At 42.0% G+C, this 10,561-nt stretch overlaps 1 non-coding gene across 1 annotated transcript; it reads left to right on the forward strand.

The window, feature by feature from the left end:
• The first annotated feature begins 2,891 nt into the window (after positions 1 to 2,891).
• LOC120266440 lies at positions 2,892 to 2,997 on the forward strand. The gene has a single exon (XR_005538176.1). It is a non-coding gene; the product is annotated as a small nucleolar RNA R71 (small nucleolar RNA).
• Positions 2,998 to 10,561: the final 7,564 nt, after the last annotated feature.

A 10,561-nucleotide genomic window follows, 5' to 3' on the forward strand; every position in this document is an offset into this window, starting at 1 on the left:
GTGAAGAGGGAGAGAAACTAGTCTTCTTTAAAAAGAACTCACTCCCCTTGGCGTTCTGTGCATCCACACGAGCGTGTGGAAATTGCCCATGCCCGTACGCCTCATTACAAGAGAGCTCTCGGCAAAACACTCCTTCGACTCTGACTGCTCTCGCACGGGTCATGCTGAAAATACCCACGCCCTGCGCCCTGACCCACGTGGGCGCCCACACGCCCCGTGGCATCCTCGAACATCCGAGAAAATTGCCAGTATTCTACACGCCTGCGTGAAATTCCGCAGGGCGTGGACATTCACATGCCCGTCTTACGAAGGTGCACACGCCTCGCATTTTCCAGGATTTGAGAGAATTCCTCCTGCACTTTCGCATCGGTGTGTGGAAATTACACACGCCCGTGTGTGGTTCACAAGGTCGCCCACAGGGGCGAGTCCATGCCCCTGTGTGCTCTCGGGATAATCCGTCCAACTCTGCAGGAATTCACACGCCCGTGAGGAAATTACCCACGGGCGTGCGACAGTCGCATGGTCGTTCACAGGGGCAGCCGCACACACCTGTACCTTTTCTGGATGAGCTCGCAATACACATCCAAGGGCGTGCGGAAATTCCACACGCCCATGCGTCTTCACTAGATGCCATAGAAAAACCTGCAGGCTCTGCAGAAAATTTTTGAACATGTTCAGACACTCAGAGCCTGCCTAGTATGCAAGTTTTACCAGTGAAAAACATGGAATAAACCTCAAACGACATAACTTCGCCAATTCCACATGAAAATACACGATGAATATTCAAAGCCCACAAGAAAATCTCAGCAAAAGCATCTATAAATCAAGACATCAACACTCCACATTTTATTCATGCAAAACACTACATTATTCAACTATGAAAAACAGTAAACACTTGGGTTGTCTCCCAAGAAGCGCTAGTTTAACATCACTAAGCTTGACGTACCTTGTCTTACCTCACGGGGGGTTCATAGATGAAGGTTGCCCTCTTACCCATGAATTGAAAGCATGATGTGCACAATCTAATGAAAGTAGATGGTGTATTATCGGGCTTGGGACCACCTAGCAATGATTCATCCAACTCTTTCCGTTCATGGACGTCTCCAACAGCATTGGAGTGTTTCCGGTGGCATCTCCTAGCCCTCTTCATTTTCCAGAGCACCTTCTTCAGGATCCCCGCGGTAGATGGTACTTCTTCCGTCGATCCAAGCATCATTACATCTTCATGTCCCTCCTCTTGGTCGAACAAACCTTCATACGGATCCGGATTGAACATTTCCTGCATATATTCATCAACAATCTCATCAGTAGTGTCTAGAAAGTATAAAGTATCATCAAAATCAAGAGAATGCCGCATGGCTTCAGCTAGGCGGTATGTGAGCTTGTCATCTCCAACTCTCAATGTGAGCTCTCCGCCGTCCATATCAATCAATGCTTTGGAAGTCCGCAAGAACGGTCTCCCAAGTATCAAAGGTACATCTGCATCCTCATAGACGTGTAGCACTACAAAGTCAACCAGAAAAATGTACTTGACCATCTTGACAAGCACGTCTTCACTGATGCCTCTCGGATGTTGCACTATTTGGTCTGCTAGTTGCAAAGTCATCCGATTAGGCCTCGGCTCGCCCAAGCCTGGCTTTTGAAAGAAAGTGTATGGCATGACGTTGATACTAGCCCCTGAGTCTGCCAATGGCATTTCCTCACCTAAATTGCCAATATTACACGGAATGATGAAGCTTCCCGGGTCTTTCTTCTTGTTCGGCATGTTCTTTTGCAATACCGCTGAGCATGAAGCATTTAAAATCACTGAAGCACTTTCCTCTAACTTCCTCTTGTTAGTCAACAAGTCTTTCAAGAACTTCGCATACTTAGGCATTTGGGCCAATGCCTCAACAAAAGGAATATTGATGTGGAGCTGCTTGAACAAACTCAGGAACTTCTTGTACTGTTCATCCCCTTGGTCATTTTTCAATCTAGAGGGATAGGGGATTCTTGGCTTGAAAGGTGGGGGTGCCACCTCTTTTTCTTTGCTCGTCCCCTCTTCTACCTCTATAACCTCGGGTGTGTATTCTTTTGGCTTCTCACTCGGAAGCCTACCTTCAACCTCACGACCACTTCTCAAAGTGATTGCCTTCACATGCTCTCTAGGGTTGGTCTCTGAATTGCTCGGCAAGCTTCCATGTGGCCTTTCAGAGAGAGACTTCCCAATTTACCCCACCTGATTTTCAAGGTTATGCAAAGAGGCGGTGTGGTTGCGAAGTGTAGCCTCGACTGATTCAAACCTTATATTTGCGGATTGCACAAATCTAGCCAAGTGCTTCTCTAAGTCAGTCATTCGGGTTTGCAAACCTGAGACTCTACTTTCCACCTGAGAGGCTTGTTGTTGTTGTTGTTGGAAACCCGGTGGCCCTATGGCCTTTTGTGGACCCTGATTACTCCATGAAAAATTGGGATGATTCTTCCAACCCGAATTGTAGGTATTACTATATGGGTTTCCTTGAGGTCTCATGCCATTACCTATAAAAATAACGTTCTCCACCGGCGAAACATCACCGATAGAGATTGGGCAATCGGAGGGAGCATGTCCTCTACTACACCCATTGGAATTAGTCATGGCCGCCACTCTATTTGAAGTTAGAAGATCTAACTTCTTACTCAAACTCTCGACTTGAGCCACCAATGAAGTTACCGCATCTATTTCATGGAGACTGGCCACATTTTTCATCTCCCTAGCGTTCCATTGGTAGCTGTTTAACCCCATTTCTTCAATTAAATTCCGAGAATCATCGGGGGTCTTGCTACCTAAGGTACCTCCTGCTGTCGCATATAAGAGTTACCTTGTACTCGGATTCAAACTGTTGTAAAAGGTCTGAACAATCATCCACTCCGGAAATCCATGTTGCGGGCACTTTCTCAGGAGTTCCTTGACCTTTCCCATGTCTCAAATAGAGACTCAAATTCCAACTGAACAAATGATGAGATCTCATTCCTAAGCTTTGCAATTTTCTGGGAGGAAAATAACGGGCAAGAAAAGCTTCTACCATTTCCTCCCATGTGGTAATCGATGCTCTAGGTAATGAGTGTAGCCACTACTTCGCTCTCCCCTTTAGGGAAAATGGGAAGGCTCTCAACTTGATGGCATCATCCGTCACTCCATTTATCTTCAGCATATCACACAACTCGAGAAAACTGTCTATATGACTGTTTGGATCCTCATTGACCAAACCATTGAACTGTGCGGATTGCTGTAATATGTGGATGAAATGCCGGCTCCTGCTCAAAGTTCTGAGCTATGATCAGGGGATGCACAATGCTCGATTGTGTTCCCAACACTCGAAAGGTCCGGCATAATTAGATAATGTCTCGCTTTTGCTCGCTACGATTTCGCCATGTTTTTCAGATCCTTCCACTTCCAAATCAACTAAATTATACTATTCTTGCATAGGCTCTTTCCCTTTTCTTCTAAGTGTACGTTCAAGCTCAGGATCTCCTTCAACCAATATTGAGGGATTCCCTCGGGTCATAACCTGGAGCTGCACCCAAAAAAAAGAAAAAGAAATCAGAATGATGATAGAACAAGAAGATAGGAAATAGAATGTATGGTGAAATAGCTAAGAAAACAAAGTGCAAAGTATCTCTAAATGCCTATTCCCCGGCAACGGCGCCAAAAACTTCACAAGGTCCCCTTGCGTATATCCCATAAGTGCACAGGTTTGTCGAAGTAATAATCCCGGATGAGCGGGTATCGAATCCACAGGGAATAGTGAATAAAAACACTTAATCCAATTCTTAGCTATGTGAAAGATCAGTATTGATAAGTGTGAAAATGATTCAATTCTCAAAAGTAAAAACAACACGTAAGAGAGCACGAGAAAAGAAGGAGGTAAGGCAATCGATAAAGATGGGGTACTCGGATAATGCTTAGCCTAAGATAATTGTTTCAAATGCAAGAACTCTCTATTATGCTTCCTAATCGATGCAATGGTGAGTCATGGAAGTCCTTAATTACATAGTCCCAAATCTAAGGTCAACTATGCCTAGCTTTATACATGTCCCAGAAGAGAGATTAGATAACCTCTCAACCTCACACTCGAATAGAGTTGCAAAGAGCTCTAGGGATTCCAAGTGATAAATCTCTTCCTTATTATAGACCTAACCCTTTGGTCCAGGTGGAAGGTCCCTAACCACAATTAAGCCCTAGATACTAAGATCACCTCAACGCTTTACTCCGTTGCACGCGTAACTAAGCCCCTGTGGAGGGTCATCCCTTAGACCATTCACTCTATTATGGTCGCAAAGAACTCGAGGAACGGAGGTAGAATCTATCACGTCGGAGGGGAAAGGGGACGCTCCTCTACCTCTTGACTCACCCTCTCAACCCTCTCCAACCTAGCTTTGTCTAACGCTCGGGGTGTGTCACTCACTCACAAGGTTACCAACAAGAACTCTCAACCCTAGTGTCACTCTATGGGAAATGTTCATACAATCAAGCATTCAAAGTTGGAACTCACAATAAACATCAATTAATTGAAAGCATAATAAAAAGATTCAAGGAAACAAATACATCGTAGGGTTCACAAATACCCAAGTACCCACTAGGGGTTTAGCTCTCCATGGAGCTAAGTACAATCAAAGAAATAGAATGTAAAAGCAATGAATCCATAAAGAAACCCCCTCGATGGTCGTGTGGAAAGTCCTCTACTCGTCGTCCAAGGATTCCCTCGTCCGGAATAGGATACGCCTCGACGGAAGCTCCCCTACCAATCTTCTTCCTAAGGAATGACGATGTCGGAGTCGTAGAACCTCTACAAAACCTTAACCAATACCCCTCAAAACCCTATCCGAAGCCCTCTCTCAAGTTGGGGAAAAGATGGAGAAAAACATCTTGAAATCGGGGCTGAATCAGCTTTAAATAGGGCTGGAGTCGGGCGATTACACGGGCCTGCGTATTTTTCACACGCCCATGTTGAATTTCCTCACGGGTGTGGATAATTTCCACACGCCCGTGTGGATTCTCTTAATTTCCGTTTTCTCGGCCGGTTATGAACAGTACTGCTACAGTGCTCGCTACAGTCCCCTCCCTGAATAGCTTCCCGAATCCATACTTTCATCGTGGTACCGCAAACGGGCACACGTTCACGTCATGGATCACTTGCTTCTTCAATGATAGACAAGTGGTGGAGCTCTTGTTCTATATGCATAAGTCGGAATGCTCGAGTGTGACTGCCCTTGTGCCCCTCCAAAGGGATGTTCCAACTAGAATATGAGGAGGTTGGCACACACTCTAGCATCTCACACCCGACCAATGTCTTCGTGTTTGAACCTTAGCAAGATTTCCTCCAAAATCGGTGCATTACGATCCACATTGGCTTCTTTCCTTCATACTCGGCCTCACAACCCTACCTGCACGAAAGTAACATAAAAACACACAAATTAGTGTAAAACCCGAAAAAAGTAATGCTCAACATAAGGAATGAACGCTTCGCATTCATATCGCACAAGCACTTATCAGTGGCATTGGAAAACAAACCTGAGGATCATATATTTTAATAATGTTATTATTCAAAATATAAACTGAGTAGTCTAGAAAATGACCAATATTTCTATCACATACTCACTTCATATGGCTACAACTGAGTTTTATAGTGCATGTCACGCCCTAACCAGTGGGTCCCACATGTGACATATCACCACAATAACCAAAGGAGGGTCAAACACTGCCTCAACCCTTGATCATCGTAAGGCTAACTTAATACCTATTCAAAACACTATAAATGACTGGAAGGAACATAAGAACATACTGATAAAATAATTTTCTATACAAACCAAATCATGACATTATTATGTCAAGTAAACATATTCAACCACATCTAGACATACAAAACTACATCCTAAAATACATAATCATAAATACATTCCAAACTCTGGATATGGTTTCCCAGACAACAATTGGATAATACCAACATACATGAATAACCAAGGAAGGAAAATATACACAAATGAACCAAGACAATACACTAATGGATCCCACTCATTACATGCCAATGATTTGAACATAAATACACAAACTTAAACAATTTCGTTGAACCAGATATCTGCCAAACACCACGCATTCGCATTGCTGTGTTGAACTGACACATACGAAGAGGAATGAGGGTCTGAGTAACTTGGTTACTTAGTGAGGGGTTAGCATGGAACTATACAATCATACACTTCCAAAAATGAAGATAAAGAATATAACAATAACATGTTTTAAAAAAAATTACATATGCTCAAAATAAAGAAAAATAATGAACATAGAATAACACTCAATTTCTCAATGAACAATGTATGTTGGTAAAACAAGTTTTACACTATCAATTAATCATTGCCAAGTTCCAATACAAATCAACATCATTTTTTTTCCCAAACAACTCAAGAGATCTACATTAAAAGAAAACATTAAATAACATACTAAAATCATTGTCTTTCCTCAATTTAAAAAGAATCAAGAAATTTCATAACACGGAGTTTAATAATCCTAACATGTTAAATATTCCAAGAGTTCAACAATAACAATAACAAAAACAGCATAAGTAACAAGTATGAAACAAGAATTCAGGTTTGCATAAATAACGTACATTAAGAAAACCATTTTAAATATCAATGGTATAAAAAAGCAATTTCAAACCCAAAAATCATCCATTCTTTTAAAATAATTTTACAAATCAGGGTTTTAAGAAATAATTAAATAAATAATTGACAACATAATAATTAGCCTCCGTAACCTTATAAATCATACATGATTAAATAGAAATACAATGTCAAAATAAAATTCTATATATAACAATAATTTAAGCTTTCCTTAATGAAAAGAAGAATACCTACCTTTTGAATTCATCAAGGACCAAACCAGGTCAAAAATCCCAAAAACATACATTTTATTTCAATAATTCAATAATTCAAAATGTTAGAAAATAGATATGTAAACAAATAAATCAAAAGTAGATAGTATCACAAATAGCCTTGAAAATCCTCCATCACTAACCATGCCCTTGGTTAGGTCAGGAGCGATTAAGATGCACATCTCTTAGTGTTGGCCATTGGGGAAACCGAGTGGTGACTCCGGGTACCCAACCCTGCACATCTTTCAGGCTCTCTACGCACCCCCTAAAAGGATGATACCACATCTAAGTCTTCCACGCCACCCCAACTAGGTCGGATCATGGAAACTCTAACCCTTACTGTAGTAAGTATTAGGGATCCCTAAATGTCATCATCAAAACATATAAATAAAAATCCAGTCCATAGGCTCAGTATATACATCAACATGACAGCATAATTCTCATCAAAATATCACAAGTAACATAAAAACACACATATTAGTGACACACCATGAGAGTTAGACAAATCTAGATTGGAGAGGGTTGAGAGGGTGAGTCGAGAGGTAGCGGAGAATCACTTTTTCCACTCCGGTGTGATCTATCCTACCTCCACGTTCCAAGAGTTCTTTGTGGCTATAGTAGAGTGAATGGGCTAAGGGATGACCTTCGGTTGGGGCTTAGTTACGAGTGCAACGGAGTGAAGCCTTGAAGTGATTTTAGCATCTAGGGCTTAATTGTGGCTAGGGATCTTTCACCTTGACCAAAGGGTTAGGTCTATATATAGGAATAGGGTTTATCATTTGGAATCCCTAGAGCTCATTGCAATTCTATGCGAGGGTGAGGTTGAGAGGTTATTCAATCTTTCCTCAGGGACATGTATAGGGTTAGGAATGGTTGACCTTAGATTTGGGATCATATAATTAAGGATTTCCATGACTCATTGTTGCATCAATTAGGAAGTATAATAGAGGGTTCTTGCACTTGAAACAATTGTCCTAGGCGGATTAATATCCAGGTACCCCATCTTTATCGATTGCCTTACCTTCTCCTTTACTTGTGCCTTCTATCTTGTTGTTTTTATTTTCGTAATTTCATATTTTGTCACACTTATCACTATTCATCTTCCACATTGGTTAAGAAATAACTCAAGTGTCTTTATTCCCTACTCTCTGTGGATACGATACCCACTCATCTGGGATTATTACTTCGACACTTGTGCACTTGCGGTTTACAAGCATATACGGACATGTCACATATGCTACCTGATAAGTGCTTGTGTGATATTAATGCGAAGCATTCTTTCCTTATGTTGAGCATTACTTTTCTCAGGTTTTTACACTAATATGTGTGTTTCTATGTTACTTTTATGCAGGTAGGGTTGTGAGGCCGAGTATGAAGGAAAGAAGCCAATGTGGATCATAAAGCACCGATTTTGGAGGAAATCTTGCTAAGGTTCAAACGCGAAGACATAGGTCGGGTGCGAGATGCTAGAGTGTGTGCCAACCTCCTCGTATTTGAGTTAGCACAACCATTTGGAGGGGCACAAGGGCAGTCACACTCAAGCATTCCGACTTATGCACATAGAACAAGATCTCCACCAATTTGCGTTACACTCAACCATTAAAGAAGCAAGTGATCCATAACGTGAACGTGTGCCCATTTCCGTTACCCCGATAAAAGCATGAATTCAGGAAGCTATTCAGGCCATGTGGAAATTATACTCATGCGTGTGGAAATTATACACGGCGTGTGGAAATTATACACGGCCGTGTGGAAATTAAACATGAGCGTGTGAAAAATCAACAGGCCCGAGTGGTCACCCGATTCGAGGCCTATTTAAAGCCGATTCAGCCCCGATTTCAGTATTCTTTTCTCCATCTTTTCCCAAACTCGAGAGAGGGCTTCGGCTAAGGTTTTGAGGGGTATTGGCTAAGGTTTTGGAAAGGTTCTACGGCTCCGACATCATCATTCCTTAGGAAGAAGGTTGGTAGGGGAGCTTCGGTCGAGGCGTATCCTATACCGGACGAGGGAATCATTGGACGACATGTAGAGGACTTTCCACAAGACCATCAACACGACCATCGAGGTGGATTCATTGCTTTTGCATTCTATTTCTTTGATTGTACTTAGCTCCATGGAGAGCTAAACCCCTAGTGGGTACTTGGATATTTGTGAATCCTAGGATGTATTCGTTTCATTGAATCTCTTTATTATGCTTTCAATTAATTGATGTTTATTGTGAGTTCCAACCTTGAATGCTTGATTGTATGAACATTTCCTCTAGAGTGACACTAGGGTTGAGAATTCTTGTTGGTAACCTTGTGAGTGAGTAACACACCACGAGCGTTAGACAAAGCTAGGTTGGAGAGGGTTGAGAGGGTGAATCGAGAGGTACAGGAGCGTCCCCTTTCCCCTCTGACATGATAGATTCCACCTCCGTTCCTCGAGTTCTTTGAGGCCATAATAGAGTGAATGGTCTAAGGGATGACCCTCCGTTGGGGCTTAGTTGTGCATGCAACGGAGTGAAGCGTTGAGGTGATCTTAGTATCTAGGGCTTAATCGTGGTTAGGGACCTTCCACCTGGACCAAAGGGTTAGGTCTATAATTAGGAAGAGAGTTATCACTTGGAATCCCTAGAGCTCTTTGCAACTCTATTCGAGTGCGAGGTTGAGAGGTTATCTAATCTCTCTTCTTGGACATGTATAGAGTTAGGCATAGTTGACCTTAGATTTGGGACTATGTAATTAAGGATTTCCATGACTCACCATTGCATCGATCAGGAAGCATAATAGAGAGTTCTTGCATTTGAAACAATTATCTTAGGCTAAGCATTATCCGAGTACCCCATCTTTATTGATTGCCTTACCTCCTCCTTTTCTCGTGCTCTCTTACTTGTTGTTTTTACTTTTGAGAATTGAATCATTTTCACACTTATCAATACTGATCTTTCACATAGCTAAGAATTGGATTAAGTGTTTTTATTCCCTACTCCCTGTGGATTCGATACCCGCTCATCCTGGATTATTACTTTGACAAACCCGTGCACTTGCGGGATATACGCAAGGGGACCTTGTCAAGTTTTTGGTACCGTTGCGAGGGAGTAGGCGTTTAGAGATACTTTGCACTTTGTTTTCTTAGCTATTTCACCATACATTCTATTTCATATCTTCTTATTCTATCATCATTCTGATTTCTTTTTCTTTCTTTTTGGGTGCAGCTCTAGGTTATGACCCGAGGGAATCCCTCAATATTGATTGAAGGATATCCTGAGATTGAACATACACTTAGAAGAAAAGGGAAAGAGCCTATGCAAGAACAGTCTAATTTAGCTGATTCGGATGTGGAAGGATCTGAAAACATGGGAGAACAGAATCAGCAATAGCGGACATTATCCCCAGATTACAGCTCAGAACTTTGAGTTGAAGCCGATATTCATCCACATGTTGCAGCAATCTGCACAGTTCAACTGTTTGGCCGATAAGGATCCAAACAGTCATATAGAGAGTTTTCTCGAGGTGTGTGATATGCTGAAGATAAACAGAGTGACGGATGATGCCATCAAGTTAAGAGCCTTTGCATTTTCCCTAAAAGGGAGAGCGAAGCAGTGGCTACACTCATTACCTAGAGCATCGATTCCCACATGGGAGGAGATGGTAGAAGCTTTTCTTGCCTGCTATTTCCCTCCCGGAAAATCTGCA

This window comes from Dioscorea cayenensis, chromosome 1, assembly GCF_009730915.1.
Source record: "Dioscorea cayenensis subsp. rotundata cultivar TDr96_F1 chromosome 1, TDr96_F1_v2_PseudoChromosome.rev07_lg8_w22 25.fasta, whole genome shotgun sequence".
NCBI classification, from domain to species: Eukaryota; Viridiplantae; Streptophyta; class Magnoliopsida; order Dioscoreales; family Dioscoreaceae; genus Dioscorea; species Dioscorea cayenensis.